Below are 18423 nucleotides of genomic sequence, written 5' to 3'. Positions count from 1 at the left end.
CTTCCCCAACCCCTTGTTCCTTCTGAATTCTTGCATCCTTGTTCTTTCCCCAACCCCTCCCCAAACTTCCCTGCATGCTGGGGTGCGACAAGCCCTGACAGACAGCAGTTTATTATTAGACTGATACAAGTTGATCACTGAAATACTAGTGAAGAGGCCACAGAAGTGTCTGAACTGTAGTCAACCATGGCAAATGGCAGTTTACCAAATTATTTCTTCAACCCTGGCTCATCCAAAGTAATTCCGGTTCTGAAGAAGTAAGATGAATAGAGCAAGCTGCTGAATACAGCTTCTTACTAAGAATGTGAAAAGACCCAGGACATCCTGGAAATAGACATATTGTTTGAAGTACTGGAAGAGGGAGGACTACAAGCTACCTTGAAACATCTACATGAAGAGTACAATGGCATTTAAGCCTGACAAGGTTAATGAGGAAAACCAGTTGACTGGGGAGTTAGATAAGTGTTAGTATCTCAGTGTAATATTTTTATCTCATTCCTAGAGAAGATTTTCAGAAACCTTGAATGAGAAGAAAGGATATCAAGATAGAGACTATTGCTGAACCCCCTAGAGATTTTCAAACAATGGTCAGAGGAGAACTCAGAGAAGGAGTTTACCCTTAGGGTGAGTACACAGAAGACCAAGATTGTGTGTAGTACAAACATGGAAAGGAAAAAAAAAAATTCACAGCTGATGGTGTGGGGAAGGGATAGGAATTAAAAGATGGATGTCTGTCTAGATCAGGGAATCTGTTATATCAGACCATAAGAACTGGATGAATATGAACTAATTCTGGATAGAGAATGCTTAGAAGACTTAACAAACATACAAAGAATGGGTTTCTTACTGATTTTATGGCAAATAGTTTTGGTCCTAAACTAGGTTCTCACCATTAAGAGAGAATCCCGTAAAATGAATTTTTTAAAGTTTTGCCTACAGTGCTGGAAATCCAAACACAACAATATTTGTGCTAAAACATGGGAATTGGAAAGCAACGCTGCCTATAAACAGAAAAGTAAAATTGACTTCTCTACTTTCACTGTCCAAGGGGAAAGAACTATAAAAACTAAACAGGATACAGGGCATACAAGTAAATGAAATGTTTATAATTTTCAGGGGATTATACATAGTTAGTCAAATTGGAATCTGATCAGAACTCCTGGATCAATACACTTACCCAGGTGGAAAGTGTCATGGTATCCTTAACGATCACTAGTGGGCAGTTTCTCAATCTTACATCTCACCCAGAGGTGATCCCTCCAGCCATTAACACATTGGTTCTGTGCAGATTGGGAGGAAGAAATGCCCCCAGATTAGTCACAAGCAACATTTTCTGCAGCAGATTCAGGTTTTCCTTGAAGGTCTCCCATCCATGCACAGACCAAGTCTCATCCTGCTCATCTTAGGAGAGCTGACAAGATCACAGCCCATAGCTACAGTCAGTTCAAATTGGCCTGGTGTAAGAATAAACACTGACTCATTAACCTTTGCAACCCAGAGCCCTGTCAGGTATCTGGAGCTGGAAATAAAGGTTAATACCCCCATTCCATGACATAAGCTAATATCTAGTGATTCCGATGGTTATATTTGTTTCTTCAAGTGGTTTGTCTGGCCCTGTGTTTGCAGCCCTGATTGTCTGCAAGATGATATACCTTACAACTATTATTGATCGAGGACTGAATAGGACGAGCATATATATTAATTATTACATATTGTAATAACACCTAAAGTCCCCGATCAAGAATTGGGCCCCCAGTGTGTTGGACACTGTGTGCACATATTACAAAAAGGTCCTCCAGCTGTAATTTGCAATCTGTTCTTTCACGTGTCCTGAATTTTTGTGGCAGGCTCTCTATAAAAGAAAATGAGAGGCAACTGTTTGATGGCTGCTGAGGCGGGGATTGGAATATTAACAGCAGTCCTGATTGAGAAGGATTAATAGGCAGAGTGCAAGGGAGGAGGTCAAAGGTGAAAAATAAATGTAGTTTATCAGAGAGTTGCAGAAATAAAGGAATTAATCACATTGTTATCATCACCCCATATGTCGTATAGAGTTAATCAGCTCCGAATGAAAGCATATTAGCTCAGGGAGAATTATTCATGCATAGCAGGTGTTCTCCCAGTCCCCATCCATGGAAGCAGTAATTGGTGTCCAGGCCTTCTCTAGCCAGCAGCTATCATTCCTGCTGGCCTGAATTAATCATCCAAATTGCTATGTTTGTCTACAACAGTGGTTTTTCAACCCATGGTCTGGGGGCCCCTTGGAGTCCGCAGACTCTGCAAGATTTCCAAAGGGGTCCATATCACTATTTTAAATATTTTTCGGGGTTTGCAAATGAAAAAAGGTTGACAACCACTGGACTACAAAATATTTTTCAACATAATGAGATTTATTTATTTATTTTATTTTTGTAGTGGGTGAGTTATCTAGATTGATCCCAACCTTAGTAAGAGAGAGAAGGAGCCTCACAGTGGTTTGAAAAATGATGATGATTCATTTATCCAGTCTGTCACTGTATGTTAGGGAGCGGCAGCAGACTACTAGCAAAAGGTACCGTGTATACGGGTGATTCAACACTTGGCAGAAAAAGGCAAGTCAGATATCTCCCTTCAAATAAGAATTTCTCTTTTTTTATACATTTCAAAAATGCAGATTATATTTGTAACAATTCAGGCTCAACCTAGATGCAGAGGGAAACATCTCCACAGGCCCTTGATCCTACAAAGACTTAAGTGCCATCTGCTCCTACTTATTTCACAGAAGGGGCTAAGCACCTTACAGGATCAGATCCATAATGGCTAATGATCTTCCTGCCATTTAAGTCAATAGCAAATCTTCTGTGGATTTCAGTGGGAACAGGACTGGGCCCTAAGTGAGAAGCTTTACCTACTGTACATATAGGACCCTGTCCTGCAAAGTGCTAAGCAGTCTGGCCATAATTCAACAAAGCACTTTAGCACATGCTTAATTTCAGCACATGAATAATCCCCCTGACTTCAGTGGGATTATTCATATACATAGCTTTAAGCATGTGCTTAATTTCTTCACTGGATAGGCTCTTGAGGGCTCATTACCTGGATTCCGATTTAACGCCCAGTGAAGTCAATGGAAACTCCCATTGGTTTTAATGTGCTCTCGAAAAACAGCTTCAATCTGCACAGGAAATCTGGGACCGTCTCACACCCATCATTCCTTCTCAAGTTACACTCATCACAATTTCTTCATCATCTACACACAGAGAGGGAAAGATTGGATTCAATGGCCTACTAAAGGTCCTCCTTATAGTCCTAACAATTCTGTCTCAGAAAGCACTGGACAGTGCCATGTTCTTTCCATCACTCAATCCAGCTGCTATGCTGTGAATTTGATGGAATATTTATGTCTCTGACCAATCTCACAAATTAATAACATGAAAACGCACCTGTACTACTTAATGCTGAAATTGTTTCTATTGTGATGTCTCATTTCTTTAAGATATGAAGATAAATCTGAGTATTATGGGAGCAGGAATAAGGGCTTTAAGTGGGGAATGAAGGGTATTTCCAACTAACACTATAAGTGATCAGTGCCCCATATCCATTTTAAGCTTTGATAGTAAAGATTATGGGCCAAATTCATCGCTATATAGCCCCAAGGAAGTCAGTAGATATGTCTACAATCTCTTTTATTTCATGCTAAATCATTATGACTTAATCACTTATTTAACTTTTCTTAAAGTAAGTTATGGCCAAATTTGGATTTTATTGGAGCTGCATCCATTTACACCAAGTCTGAATTTGGCTCTCTGGGACAGGTGTTCTATGGGGAGCTCTGCTGAAGCTAGTGGGTTTACATTAGGGTTCATTTGGCCTAATATCTCTTCTAGTCACTCCAACTTATTGTCAAATTTTAGGTCCTGATTCTGCAGTTTGCAACACAAGAGTGGGCTGCTGCATGCATGCAGAGCCCTGTTCTGGGACCTTAGCAACCCTTTCAGCACGCTAACTAGGCAGAGGAGACAGAGTATTGCCTGAAGCTTTCTTCTCGTCTCCAGAATGTTGCAATGACTGTACAAATGTTTTAATTTACTTTTAGCTCCCTCTTGTGGATCTTATCAAAAGGCTACATGATCACTGTGACATTTTTCTGAAGTTATCTGTGCACACTAGCAGTACAACTGTACATAACCAACTGATCCAAAGCCCATTAAAGTCAATGGGAATCCTTCCACTGGCTTCAATGGACATTGGATCAGGCCTAAATGACTCTTCTGTGTTCATCCTCCTTTGCTTGTCTGACCAAGTAAACTCATGGTTCCAGCTTGGCTTCCTTAATCAAAGCATTTTAAAGGCTGAAATGCTTTCCCTTGGGCCAGGGGATCATCTCCCTTATACACATCCCACTCACTTCCACCGTTTGCAACTTTAACGTATCCTCTCCTCTGTTTTCTTTCCTCTTCTGTAGCTCAGTCTGCCCATCAGCTCTGCCTATTGCTGCTGTCCCTGGTGTACTCCTGCTTCAATCCTCATCTCTTCTTTATCCTGAGGCCTTGACTTTCACAGCTCTCTTCCAAAGTGCCGGTGCTCTAGACTGCAGCATGTGCAGAATGCTGCTGCCTTCCTTCTCCTTCATAGTCCATGCTCGGACAATGCTGCTAGCTCCTCATCCATTTCCAGAACCAGTTCAGATTCGTTCTCCTTGTTTTAAAATGCTCCATGGCCTTGCTCCAGCTTATCCGACAGGCCGCCTCTCTCTCTCTCTCTCTCTGCTAAAGAAGCACTAACCTGCACGACAATACATCAAACAATCTCATTGCTGCTGCCATAGCACCTGCCACCTGGAACAGCTTTTCTGCAGCTCTGCACCTTATGGATTCTTTCACTTTTTTTTTTTTCTTCAAATCTCATGAAAATGTGTATTTCCTCCCTTGCCAAGATCTCTCTCTCTCTCCCTATGTGCCATCAGGTTTTACTTTAATTCTGTAACTGTTATTTACATCTGTATATCGTTTTGGGATGCAATTGGAATGAAATATGTTGTGCCAAATAAAATGGCATTGTGAGAAGGAGCTGGTGTGGTCTAGTGGTTGGGGACTGGCTATTCCAGGGTCTGTTCCTGACTTGCTGGGTGACCTTGGATAAGTCTCTTTACCTCTATTTTTCCCCTCCCATCCTTTGCTGGTTTAGTTTGCAAGCTCTTTGGGATAGGGACGTTCTCTTAGCAGGGGTGGTGGAGCCTTCCCAAAAGTGGGGGGGCAGGGCCCTCCATGGCCCCACTCTGCCCTGCCCTGCCCTGCCCTGCCCCGCCCCTCCTCTTTCCTCCTGAGGCCTCACCTACAGCCAACCTGGATCAGGGCTGAGGAGCCTGAGCCCCTCCATCTGCCAAGGGCAGGGGGGACAGAGAGCAGCTCCCAGCCCATGTCCCCAACTCCTGGGCTCCCCACGCAGGGCAGGTGGAGGATCCATGGCTCCCCACAGCTGCTTGTGCAGCTCTGACCCTGACCCAGCTCCGGCCAGGGAGCGGGCCTTGGAGCCACAGCCTGGCCATGGTAAGAGCCGCCCAGGCAGATATATGGAGTTGCAGACCCTCCATCTGCTCTGGGTGGGAGGTTTGGGGGTGAGGACACAGGCCGGGGGCTGCTTTTGGGGGCTCCCCTTCCCTGGGCAGGTGGAGGGTCTGCAGCGGCCCACGCTCCCTGACCGGGCTCCAGTTGCTGGCCTGGCTGGAGGGCCGGGCCTTGGGGGGGAAGAGGACGGGCAGGGGCAGACCCGTGGTGAAAAGTGGATGGGCCAGGTCTGTCCACTTCCAAAAAATGGGAGGACCATGGCCCCCTGACCCCGCCGTTCTAGTGCTCCTGTCTCTTATTGTGTGGTGCCAGACACAATGGAGCCCTGACTTCCAGTAAACTTCTAGGCCTACTAATAATAATATTGTTTCTAGATCTTTAAAAAACATTTTTATCAAATGCACATAGCATTGAAGTGCAGCTCACTAGTGTGGCACACATTATGCATCCCATGAAGGCCGGTGGTCCCCACACTTTTTTGGTCACGCCCCCACCCTTACTTGGCCAGGGGCTGGGGCTGGAGCTGCTGCTGGGGTTGGGGGCAGAGCGGGGCTGAGTGTGGCCCTCCCTCCCTGCCCCACATGGAGGCTGGTCTGTGGCCCACTGCACCCCCTGAATATTCCTCTGCTCTCCTGTAGGGGGGCTGTGCCCCACAGTTTGGGGACCACTGTTCTAGTCCAATTTATTTCAGTGCTATCTCATTTTCTACTTGAGATACTCATAGAGTCAGAATGTTTAAGATCAGAAAGGATCACCTGATCATCTAGCCTGACCTCCTGTATATCACAGGCCACCGCCACCATCCAGAACCCACCCACTAACTCAACAAGTGAAACGAGACCAAAACAATACAACCCACAGAAGCCTCGGCTATTACATGCCACAGGCAGAAAACAGGAGGAACCAAGTTGCAACAGTGCCTGAGGCCCTGGCAATGGCAGGAAAATGATTAAGTGAGATTCACTCAGGGACCTGGCAAATGACCTGCATCCCACGCTGCAGAGGAAGGTGGAACCCCCCACCCCCTCCAAAGTCACTGCCAGTCTGACCTGGGGGGAAATTCCTTCCTGTCCCCATGTATGGCAATCAGTTAGACCCTGAGCATGGGAGCTCACTCCACAAGATTTTGTGACAATGTGTGATACACAGTATATGAAGAAGGAGCTATGAGGTATTGTACTGCAGAACATTCACCTGGCAGTCCAATATATGTGATGTGTTTTTCTTTCAAAAACAATAGTTACTGAGAGGTACTGCAGGTTCACAGAGGAGATGCCATTTTGCTATATTTCTGCTTCCCACTCTCTCATTGAATAGGCTCACTTCTCTATTTAGAGAACAACCAGCATGTCGGACCACCCCTGCACCTGGCACGCTCCACCCAGAGCTTTCAGAAGAGCTAATTGTTGTGGTGGTGCAAAGGGTATCAATGAAGTGGAAAATATAGGCTCCTTTTTGTGCAGTCCACACTGTTTACATGTCACTTTGTCAGGAAACTTATTAACAGTTGTGCATGTCTAAACTGACTCCAGCCTTTTGCAAACATAAAAAGGCCACATCAGGGAAAAGTCTTTCTTGAGCAACCTCCTATACACCCCACTCAAGTCAAGGGCCTTTCACAGTCAGGGCATAATTTGGCCTTTAAATAGGAATACACTGCATAGAAGCTGAAGGAAATTGTCTTCTCTTTCACTGGTTGAGAATCCAGAAGGCTGTTTGAGCCTCCCTAGGGGAAAGGCCAACTTGACCTCCATTCACTTTGACACGCAAATGAATTGTATTTAATGTAAAAAATAAATCTCCAGTGAGGAGCTCATACTTTAACCATTGCAAGGATGCTGCCTAGGAAAAAAACTGAATCCAGTTCTGCTCTCAGACACAGGACAGGATTTGGCCTGGAGTCTCTCTCATGGGGTGAGGAAACAAGTCTTCGTTGCAGAAAAATGTTAATGTAAAACAAAGGTGTTGTTGGGTCAGCAAGAGAGCTCCGTAGGAAGGCATATTTCTGTGTCCTCCCAGCTTTGCAAATTTGGGTTGAATTATGCTATGTTTTGGGCTACAAATTATTTTCAGCTGAGACCAATGAGGAGCTGTACCTCTGGAAGTGACTCAGGTTTAGACAAGTTTCTCCTCAAAACCAGTCAAATCATGTTGTCAGGAAGCAAGCCTGTTGCACCATTCCTCATCGAGGGTTTTCAACCCTCTAGGATTGTCCTGGAGTCTCCAGGAATTGAAGATTAATCTTTAATTAGGGATTATGTTGTGATGAAACCTCCAGGAATATGTCCAACCAAAAGTGGCAACCCCACTTTGCACTCATCCAGCTCTGCGATGGCCTCACCTCATCCCTGCACTCACTGGGGTGTTTTGTACCCTTGGAAGCATTAGGAAGGAGCAGGCCCTGAGCTTGGAGGAGCACAAGGACAGTAGTTGCATTTGAATGCTGCATGAGGATCAGAGGGAAGTTGAGGTCTTCTTGAGCCCTTACCCTCTTGTGCACCCACAATGGTGCCAGGCAAAATCTGGTCATTGGTCTCTAATATACTGTTATATTGGCCTCTCTGCTTTGAGTTACAGAATAGATACTGTGAGGAGTAACAGCACTAAATAATAGAAGTAAGTCAAGCTAACAGTGAGTGAAATGCTTGTATGGCCCTAGTCTCTCAGGCTTGGCTCTCTCTTCCATCATCTCTCTAGAGTACTGTTCTTCTCACCAACTCTGTCCAAGCATTCAGGCAGATTTGAGCACTGTCAATTATTGCTTGGTTCAGCTGCAGAAATGACACTGGCAGGTCACAGGAAAGGTTTAAAATCAACAGTTCCCTTAAGTGGGCCCAGATTTCCAGCTATCAAGTAGTGGAGGTTTCAGGCTGCACTTCCTGACTATACAGTCTGAGGAATGCATTCCCTGTCACTCAGCCTCTTCAGCCCCAGTAATGGCCATGCTCTTCTAGAAGCTTCTCCCCACATTGCCAGGGCCCCGGTATCCTGTCACGTTTCTGCTGGATTCTCAGATACAAACTGGTGGGAGTTCTACACACACACGCCGGGGCCTGAATTTGGGCGACGGTTTGACATGTGATAAGATCAGCATCATGCTTGTTGAAGTTTAGATAACAATGGGAATCTGCCAGTAACACCGGTGCCAGAGGGACCTGAGGAGAAGGTTAAGGAAGGGTGGCAATAGGAGAGTTGAGGAAAGCTGTCAGTGAATGAGTTGGTAAAATCAAGCCAATCAAGGGCCAGTGCACTGGGCTGTGATGGCCCAAACCTTGACTGTGACAGCTAGAAATTGGTGCCAAATCAAGTGAACTCTTCACTCAATCATCCCTGTGCCCTGCTGGTGTCCGTCCTTTTGAGACTAGTAAGAACTGACAGCACCAAAATTAGCCTGAATGCAGGGATGGAGCTGGCGAGAACAACACACCACAGTGCTCACGATGCAGAGATCTAAATGCAGACACTGTTACTACATCAGGATGCAGTGAGACAAACCATGAGTGGGTAGCAGCACTCCCCTCTTGTCCTGCCCTGTTAGCAGGTGTTGGAACTCAGGGGGGAGATGTTGTTGACTCATTGTGGCAGGTGCAGCTTGTTAACTTCAGATCTGTCAGTGCCAGGCAGCTTGCGTGACATGCACATCTATAAGGCCCCCTTGTGTACTCTGAAGCCCAGACAGCTCCATACATTCATATGGGCTTGGGGGGAGCAGCAAGTTGATCCTCACAGCCACTGAAAGCAGTCTGGTAGTTTCTCTGCCTCTGTCCCTGGCCAGTTCCCAGCCCACATGGTGCAGCGGAGAGGGAAAGAGGAGGTGTCCATGGGGGTCAGTGCCCCACGTGAGGGGCTAATAGGGAGAACTACCTGGGGAGGGGGACGTAGGAGGGGTTCAAGAGCTGTTGTTGGCATTAGGAGTTAATGGGGGACTAGCACTGAGAGGGGCTAACAGAGACGGAAGGAAAAGCAGGTGCTAGTGAGGGAGGAAACAGAATGGGAGAAAAACTAAGGGGGGCAGGGTAGGGAGAAGGTCTGATGGGAGAACTACCTAATGCCACCCTATAACAACACCCCCCACTAATCCCTCTAGTAACTCCCCTGCCTCCTTTCCACTCAGCAACTGAACCCTCTTGGGCTCCCAGATACCTTTGCCTTCCCCTCTAGTTCCCCACAAACCCTCTCCTCTAACTTGAGAGGTGCAAGGAAGGTCCTGCTTCCCCACATCTACTCTGTGTTCAGTAAAACCCTGAGTGGGAAATCAGTGACTTGTTGTCACAGGATATCAAGTAGGCAGACACGTTTCACTAGCAGTACACTCACACAGCTTTACAAATGATGTTTATATGCAAGTTATCTGAGATTATGCAAATTGGCTTATTAAATAATTTGCATAAAATCTGACATGGAGCTGAAGAAAACTTGGCAGCTATGTAACTCTATTGGGATTTTTTTTTTTTTGGATGAGATTACAAGTTTAGGTCTTAAAGGTAATAGTGTTAATGTGATATTCTTAGATTTATTCTGTAAAGCATTTAACTTGGTACCATAAGACCAAGTTTGATTTGATTAACAAACTAGAATAATATAAAATTAACATGGCACACATTAAATGGATTAAAAATTGGCTAATTTATATAAAAATGTAATTGTAAATGAAGAATCATTATCAAGTGGGTGTGTTTCTAGTGGGGTCCCACAGGGATCGGTTCTTGGCCCTACACTGTTAACATTTTTAACAATGACCCTTAAGAAAACATAAAATCCTCACTGATAAAGTTTTCAGATAGAGAAATTTGGAGGAATGGTAAATAATGCAAAGGATAGATCACTGACTGAGTCCTCTGGATTGCTTGGTAAACTGGGCAAGGGTAGCAGAGCTTGCTGAAAAGTGGGGAGCCAGGGGTCAAAGCCTCCTGCCCCAACCCCTCCTCTTCTGCCCGAGGCCCAGAGCTGCGGACCCAGGGCAGGAGGGTCCGCAGCTCCCCAGAGCTGCCCGTGCGTGGCTCTTACCTCAACTGGATCTGGCTCTGACTGGGGGGCCACAGTCTGGCCATGGTAAGAGCCACGTGGGGAGCTGCGCCGCGGACCCTCCCTGCCTGGGTGAGGGCGTCAAGAGCAGCCCCCAGCCCGTGTCCCCGCCCTGTGGGCTCCCCACCCAGGGGAGGTGGAGGGTCCGTGGTGCTGCTGCCCATGCGGCTCTTACCATGGCCGGGCTGCGGCCCCCCCCAGCCAGAACCGAGTCCAAGTAAGAGCGGCGGGTGGGCAGCTGGGGGAGCCACAGACCCTCCCGCTCTGGGTGCAGGGGTGAGGGCCCGTGGAATGGTGACATGTGCTGGGGTGTGCTCTCAACCCCCTCACCCTGGGCAGGTGGAGGGTCTGCAGTACCCCACAGCTGCCTGGGCTACGGCTTCAGCTGCCGGCCTGGCCAGGAGGGGCAGGGGAGGGACCCCTGCTGAAAAGTGGACAGACCAGACCCATTCACTTTCAAAAAGTGGGAGGGCCCTGGCCCCCCTGCCCCTATTCTGGCAACCCGGCATTTGGGTGCAAGCAAGCAATATGTATTTTTAATACAGCTAAATGTAAAAGTATAGATCTAGGAACAAAGACTGTAGGCCATACTGTAGGACATCTAGTCCTCCCCAACATATGGCACAGCCCTTGAAAAGTATGGGGTGATTTGATACACAAAGCCTGAGGAGATACGGGAAGACAGGAAATGGGTCCTAAGAAGAAGTGGCATTTAGAAGGAATTCTGTTACTGTATCTTTAAGGATCTGGGACTTGAAGCCTTGCAGAGAAAGTGGGGCAGGGCTCCTCTCTCACCCAGCCAATAAGGACTAAGGAATGAGCTGGGAGTAGGGGTCAAATGCTCCCGCCTCCTTCATAGTAGGGTAGATGTCTGTAAATGTTGTAGGGAGAAGAAAGCAACAGGGGAAGGTCTGCCTATGTTAACTCTCCCAACCTGGGGATGGAAGGACTGATTGGGAAAAGGGCTAGCTGGAGGAGAAGCTGCCTGAGGTTCTACAACTGGTCTAAAGTACAACTCCAGTTCCAAAGAGAAGAGCTAGCAGGCTCTAGTCTTAAGGAGAGGGACAGGGATCGTCCAAAGTACAGCCCAGCTCTGGGAGGATGGCCAGGACCTCCTGAACGGGGGAGGAAATTGTCCAGGATTCTTACATGGATCTGGAGTGGGTGTGAACTTGGATTCCTTCATCTTCTCTTGGCTACCCTTCTCCCTCTTATGGAAAGCTCCTCCTCACCTTCTCTAGCAATAGACCTGAAGTCTACCCATGGCCTCCTCCCCTCTCCAGCAGGGGAAAGGGAGAAGAGGACTTGGGCTCAATGTGTATGGGGGAGGCCAGGCTACTCCCACAAAAAGAAAAGGCTAGAGCAGTGGAGGAAAAAAAAACGAGAGCCCAAAAAAAGAATTGGCTTTGCATCTTCCTTTTGCTCTAGCCTCTCTCATGGATCTTCCCAGAATCATAAACAGCTCTAAATTAGCCAGCAGAACATGGCCCTCACCCAGCTGCAATACATAGCACAGCCCACAAACTGGCTATGCTGATTAAACTGTGAATTCATCCAAAGCTTTAAGCAATGATGAGGCACATTTGATCTAGGGCAATTAGAAAGAGGGGGCCTGATTCACTTCTCATTGAAGTTAATGAGAGTCTTTCTTTTGACTTTAGCAGCATTGGATTGATCCCAGGGTCTGGCAATTCCATGCCAACTGAGGGAATGGGGAATGGCACAGAGTTTAATAGGTTTGAGAGATCAGTTCTGCTCCCATTGAAGTTAATGGCTAAATTCCCCATTGACTTCAGTGCGCACAGGATTTGACTGTAAATAATGGCTCGGCCTCCTGGCTGCTGAGCTTTGGCAAGTTGCAAATCCTTCAGCTGCTGAACCCCCTCTTCTTGCAATAACTCCTGTCGCTCGCAAATCCCTGACACCAGTGCTGTGGGGCTAGCACATAATAGAAGGAGTGTGACATTTGTGCTACCCACCAGTCAGTGAATAGCTCTTGATTGTTAATAGCCCGGTGTTTGCCAGAAAGAGCGACAGTTCACATCTTCAGTGTTTCGGGGCCTCTACAGCTTGGAATCCACTTTCAACTGAGTTCTTTCATCAGGGGAATGAATGCTGGCTTGTGGTTTGGCTGCTCTGTAGGATTTTGAACTCAGAATGTGCTGTTCAAAGAAATGTCACGTGTTCAGTCTGCCTTTTTCTCTTCTATCCCCCCCCCCCGCCCTTTTTGTTGTTGTTGTCTTTAGCAGAAATGATTACCAGTGAATAATTTAATGTCCATCTCTTAGCATTGCAACTAGCAGCCCTTGGGGGCATGTGTTACAACTTGGCTTTTTTTTTAATGGTATTTATTTCTTTTTGAGCACCCACATGCATGCTGGGTGCTTCACAGAAACAAAGACACAGGCTCTGCCCTGAAGAACATACTATTTAAACTGATCAGGAGAGGAAATGAGCCAGGAAGAGAAATGGCAACAATGATCTTCCTCAGGAAGGCATGTACATTTCTTGATGCTTCCATTAAAGTTCATAGTTGGGGTTTTGGGGAAAGGGTTTGGTTTTTTTACTCTGCTAGAAAATTCACATTTTGTGACCATTGTAAAAGAAGCATTTTTTCCTATTGTATTTAACATTTATGTTTGGCTGGCACCTAGGGGCCTCAATCAGGTTGGATCCTTTTGTGCTATGTGCTGTACAAACATAGTTAATGACAGTCCCCACCGCAAAGAATTTGCCGTTTAAGACAAGACATGTCAGGTGAATGAGACAAACAAGCAAGGGCAGAGGGAGGAAAAGGTAGCTAAAATACAGGGGGTGAAATCCTGACTCCATTGTAGTCAATGGCAAAACTCCCATTGACTTCAACAGGGCCAGGATGTCACCCAGGATGTGCAATTCTGTGCTGTATGAATGTAGAAGGGATTTGAATAAAGAGGATGTTGGCTTGGCAAACTGGCTTGGGAAGGGCATTCTATGCATACGGGACTAAAGGAGGGAAAAGACAAAAATGGGGCATCAAGACTGGCATTATGGGAGCACTGGAGAGGCTGAACAGGGACACCACAGGAGAAAAGAAATAGCGTGGGGCAGAACTTTGGGAAGGTCTTTAGAGGTGAGAAGTATTATAGATCAACAAATGTAACCAGCTGTTCTATAACATTTTATGGTACCTAAAGGAAAATGGCAGTAGTAATTTCCTTTGTAACTGATGTTTTTATTAGTATTTTTCAGAGGGGAAATATATCCGCACACATACACACAGACAGTCAGGTTTGAAAACTTTGCCCATAATCAGAGAATCATAGAACTGGAAGGGACCTCGAGAAGTCATCAAGTCCAGTCCCCTGTACTCAATGTGTCATCCTAGTGCTAAACTTGTTTATCTCATTCATAGCTGTCCCACAAAAATGAGCAATCCTCACAAGTCTGTCTTGGAATTTTAAAAACATAAGACTTGTGTGACATTGCACCCATAGTTTTCACAGAGATATTATGATATGATTATGGCATAACTATGATGTATTTTATGCAAGATAGGTCATGTGAGATCATTGGAAAGGTTATGATTTACTGAATATGATTGTCCTATTGGTGTACATGATCATTTTTGTATCCAAAGTTAGGAATATTGACTATATATCTGTATTACACATGTGTTTATACCTGGAGAGTGCCCACTAGGCAGAATGCACTCTGTCTAGATGGCTGGCTGGGAAGGGCCCATTCAGTTTAAAGGGCCATTAGGAGAAAACAGTAGGCTTTAGAAGCAGCTTATCTCCCACTGGAGGGTCATGGGGAGGCTTCCTGAGGACACTACAAACAGCCTCTGACTCATGGCTGCTATGACACTACAGGCACATGTGACCAGGTCACCTGGTACTGGACACCATCTTGGGATACCAGTGTTTTTCCACTGACTGGTGTGGGAACGAAGCTTTGAAACAAAGGATTCCCCGCTTATGCAAAAGCTGTATAAGGCAGGGGAGTGACATCATCAAGGTTCTTCACTGACTCCCTGCCCCAAATGGACTCTTGGAAACACCTGAGGAACAAGGACTGAGTTGGGGGGGGAGGGGGGGCGGGGGATGGGGATGAGTGCTGGACCCAGGCTGAAGGGATTTTTAGCCTGTGAAAGCAACACATGGGGTTTTAAGCTGTAAGCAAATGCAGCTGGCCCCCTTAAGACTATCTGCAGCCTGCTTGAGTCATCATTTAGGGTGAAAATTTTCTACTCCTATCCAATCTCTTTAGTATGTTAAGCTTAGTTTGTGTGTTTTGTTTGCTAGGTAATCTGTTTGCTATCCCTTATAATCATTTACAATCTATCTTTTGTAGTTAAACTTATTTTTGCTTTGTCTAAAACCAGTGTGTGGGAGTCATAACTTGGGGCAAAAGCTGTTGCACATCCTTCTCCACGTTGAGGGAGGGGGCAAATTTCATGAATTTATGCTGTACAGTTCTCTGTGCAGTGCAAGATGGTATAATTTTAGGTTTACACTCCAGAAGGGGGTGTGCACTTGAGTGGCTGGGCAGTTCCTTAGCTGAAGCCTCCCCATGCTGAACTGATCTTAGTGTCTGTATGTAGGGTGTGTCCCTACCTGTATGTCTGCTGGAGCCTGGGCGAGGGCTTGGCAGCCTGGTCACAGCAGTACAGTGTAAAGGGAGTCCAGGCTGGTGGGTGAGGGTGGCTCAGTGGTACCCCAGTTCCAGGTGGCACCCCGGGGGAACCCATCACACCTTTGATATTGACAAGGCTAGAAGTGGACTAAGCTTTGTTTATATTATTCTCTTTCCCCTAGAATTTCCTACCATTGCTATAACCAGCACAGGGAGTGCGGATAAGGCACCATCCATTGCTGGCATTTTGACTATTATATCATCTAGACTCGTTCTGAGCAGAGTTAGGCAGTACAGCATCAAAAACACGGGTGACTGTCTGCACCGTAGCCCACCCATTGTTGCTAGATCTGGTAGCAGAGCCGTCCCTAGGGGACAGCGAATCAGGGCTACTGCTCCGGGCCCTGTGCTTTGCCACCTTGATTGGCCAGCGCCGCATGGGCAGCAGGTGAACTGCCGGCTGGGGGAGGCTACCTCCAGCCTCGCCCCTTCCACCCGAGGGAGAGCGCGCTGGGAGCCTCCCCAGCGCCGGGAAAAATAGCCCCTCCCCCGTCCTGGAGCACCGGGAGGGAGAGAGTGCCGTGGCACTGCTGCAGCCTCCCTAGTCCTGGAGCACCCGGAGGGAGAGCGTGCGGCAGTGCCGTTGCAGCCTCCCCAGGCCCGGGAAGGCGGGCAGCGTGGCCCCTGGAGCCCAGCAGTGCTGCTGAAGCGGGGCCTTGTGGGGAGCGGAGTGTGGGTGGGGCCACACCTGGCTGTTTGGGGAGGATCTGCCTCCCCTACCCAGCGCTGTCGGTCCCAGAAGTGATGTCACTTCCGGCCGGCGCCCTGCGCCCCCCTAGGGACAGCCCTGCCTGGTAGTGCTGCCCAGGCATTAGCAAGGTGGGAAATTTTAGGGGAAAATGGCTAGGCCTGGCTCCACAAAGGTATTTAGGCTCCTAGCTTCCATTAAAATAAATAGAAATTAGAAGCCTAAACACGTTTGTGAATCTGGGCCCCAGGGTAGATGTAGCTTAGAGACTCATAAAACCATGCATTAGGACTCTCCTTGGTGAAATATAGAAAAGGGCAAATTATGATCCTCTTGAAACCAGTTGTAAAGCTCCCATTGACCTCCACGGGACAGGGTTTGGATCTAAATGCATAAGGAGATTGGGCTGACAATACTATTTCCTTCATGGTTTCAAGCTACTGTTCTCTTGCTGGGCTGTCACCCAGATGTTTAATGACCCTGTTTTAAGGGTGTGCATTCAATGTTAACTGACAGCCTCCTCCTTAAATGTGTAGTTATGAAGACTTGCGGCAGCCAGCATCTGATCAGAGGTCAACTTATGATGCAAATGCTGGTGCTTATTCTAGGATGGCTGTGAAGTAAAAAGGGCTGCTGATGTCTAACCAGCATATGGCCAGGTGAAAAGTTATATTATCAGTACTTTGGGCCTAATTCAGAGTTTGAAACACCAGTACCTAAGCCACAGGGTTTCTGTAATTTCCTCTCTTGGATGATGAAGACTAGAGAATGTAACATGCACGGAGTAGCCAATGACCAGAGCCATGGGGTTCAGCGAAGATTCAGGGTAGAAGTACTTGATTTATCAAGAGGCTCAAAGGATAGCTGTTTTAAGATCAAAGTAGAAAGAAAAGGAGTACCTGTGGCACCTTAGAGACTAACCAATTTATTTGAGCATGAGCTTTCGTGAGAAAGCTCATGCTCAAATAAATTGGTTAGTCTCTAAGGTGCCACAGGTACTCCTTTTCTTTTTGTGAATACAGATTAACATGGCTGTTACTCTGAAAGATCAAAGTAGGAAGAGCTATTTGAAAAATGAGGGTGCCCTCGTGTGACCCAATATTTGCAATTTTAGTAATTTGTAATAAGGTACCATGCCATAGGTAACATTCATATTGTTAATTTAACCTTACACAGCCTATTGTCCTCTCTCTCTCTCCCTCTTTTTTTAAACTCTGCCATTATAGTGCTTCAGCATGTCTCTATCCCCAGTTCCTAGGAAGACATGTTTGCAGTCCAGCCATCAATTTTGGTTGACTGCATAATCATATAAACGGCAATGCCACTCCAACCTGCATGCAGAATGAGGCTTTTCCAGGTGAGGAGTTGACTTGATTTGTTCAATCATTCATTTCCCCACTTGGTGTGTTACAAAATGGATTTCCATCCAGAAAGCCAGTCAACAAATTAGATTTGTGCTGGTGATTCCTGGGTGCCACTAGGAAGGTGTATTCATCAGTTTCCTTTCTGTACAGGAATGAACATAAAGAACTGCTGACACCTCAGGGAGAAACTGAATGATATTCTAGGCCAGATGCACTCCCACTGATATAGGGAGATACTATTTGAGAGGGGTGGAAATTTTTCATACTGCTTCTGTTTGTGCAGGATGGTTAGAATGTGTCTGTGTCACTGTGCTTCCCTCTGGGGCTCTGGTGGAATAGCTTTAAGTTCTGCCAGGATCTCCACTGGAGCCCCACTCTGGAAATGCACTGAATAAACATATCCCAGCCTGTCCTGTGGGCATCTTACTTTATTTTAAAGAGTAGTGGATGCCTCAGGGATAGAACTGTCTGGAACTTGGTGACCTTACTCTCTGCCGTGGAAACCAGTTGTATGGTCCCACAGAAATATGTCAGGAATAAGCAGCAGAACCGGGACAATTGAAAAAGCAAAGATCCTGTTGTTGGGCAAATAAACCAAATAATAAAGAGTGAGTAAAGAGACTTGCAGAAAGCACTGTATGTTAATGCTTTGTGTATGGACTGCATGATCAGGACTGCCAAGCTGCCTGCCTGTTGTATCTGCAGAGCTCCAACTGCTTTACCGCCAAGTAGAACAGTTTCTAAAATGGTGGCCAAATTCAGTTTAAAGAAGATCCAGTAAAGACTCAACACTAGTTATGGTACAGGGATGTCTCATCCCCTGCAAGGTTCTCAGCACAGAAAAGTTTTTCGCCACTTTCTGCCACCAGTCTCCCCCAGTGCAGTTTCTGGTGGAAGCTGTGTGGACTAAAGAATGAACTAGATACTACAGTGATGAGTGCTCCATCCATACCGTAGGCAGGCTAATAGACATGTCCTCCCTGCCACCAGGAATGGGAACTAAGTGAAGGGAGGATGTGCAGATGATGGTGCTCATCAAACTTCATAGGGATGATCTGTTGTTTCTACTTGGCATACACTATGGCTCAGACCGGCTTTTTGATTCTGTCACTAGAGGGCACTC

General features: G+C 46.4%; 1 long non-coding RNA gene across 1 annotated transcript; it reads left to right on the top strand.

Moving 5' to 3' along the window:
- Nucleotides 1-312: 312 nt before the first annotated feature.
- Nucleotides 313-1552, top strand: LOC122466114. Its single transcript, XR_006291383.1, has 2 exons — nt 313-624; nt 1251-1552. It is a non-coding gene; the product is annotated as an uncharacterized LOC122466114 (long non-coding RNA).
- Nucleotides 1553-18423: the final 16871 nt, after the last annotated feature.

Source organism: Chelonia mydas, chromosome 6 (assembly GCF_015237465.2).
Source record: "Chelonia mydas isolate rCheMyd1 chromosome 6, rCheMyd1.pri.v2, whole genome shotgun sequence".
NCBI lineage: Eukaryota > Metazoa > Chordata > Testudines > Cheloniidae > Chelonia > Chelonia mydas.
This window is presented reverse-complemented; position numbering and strand designations above follow the sequence as displayed.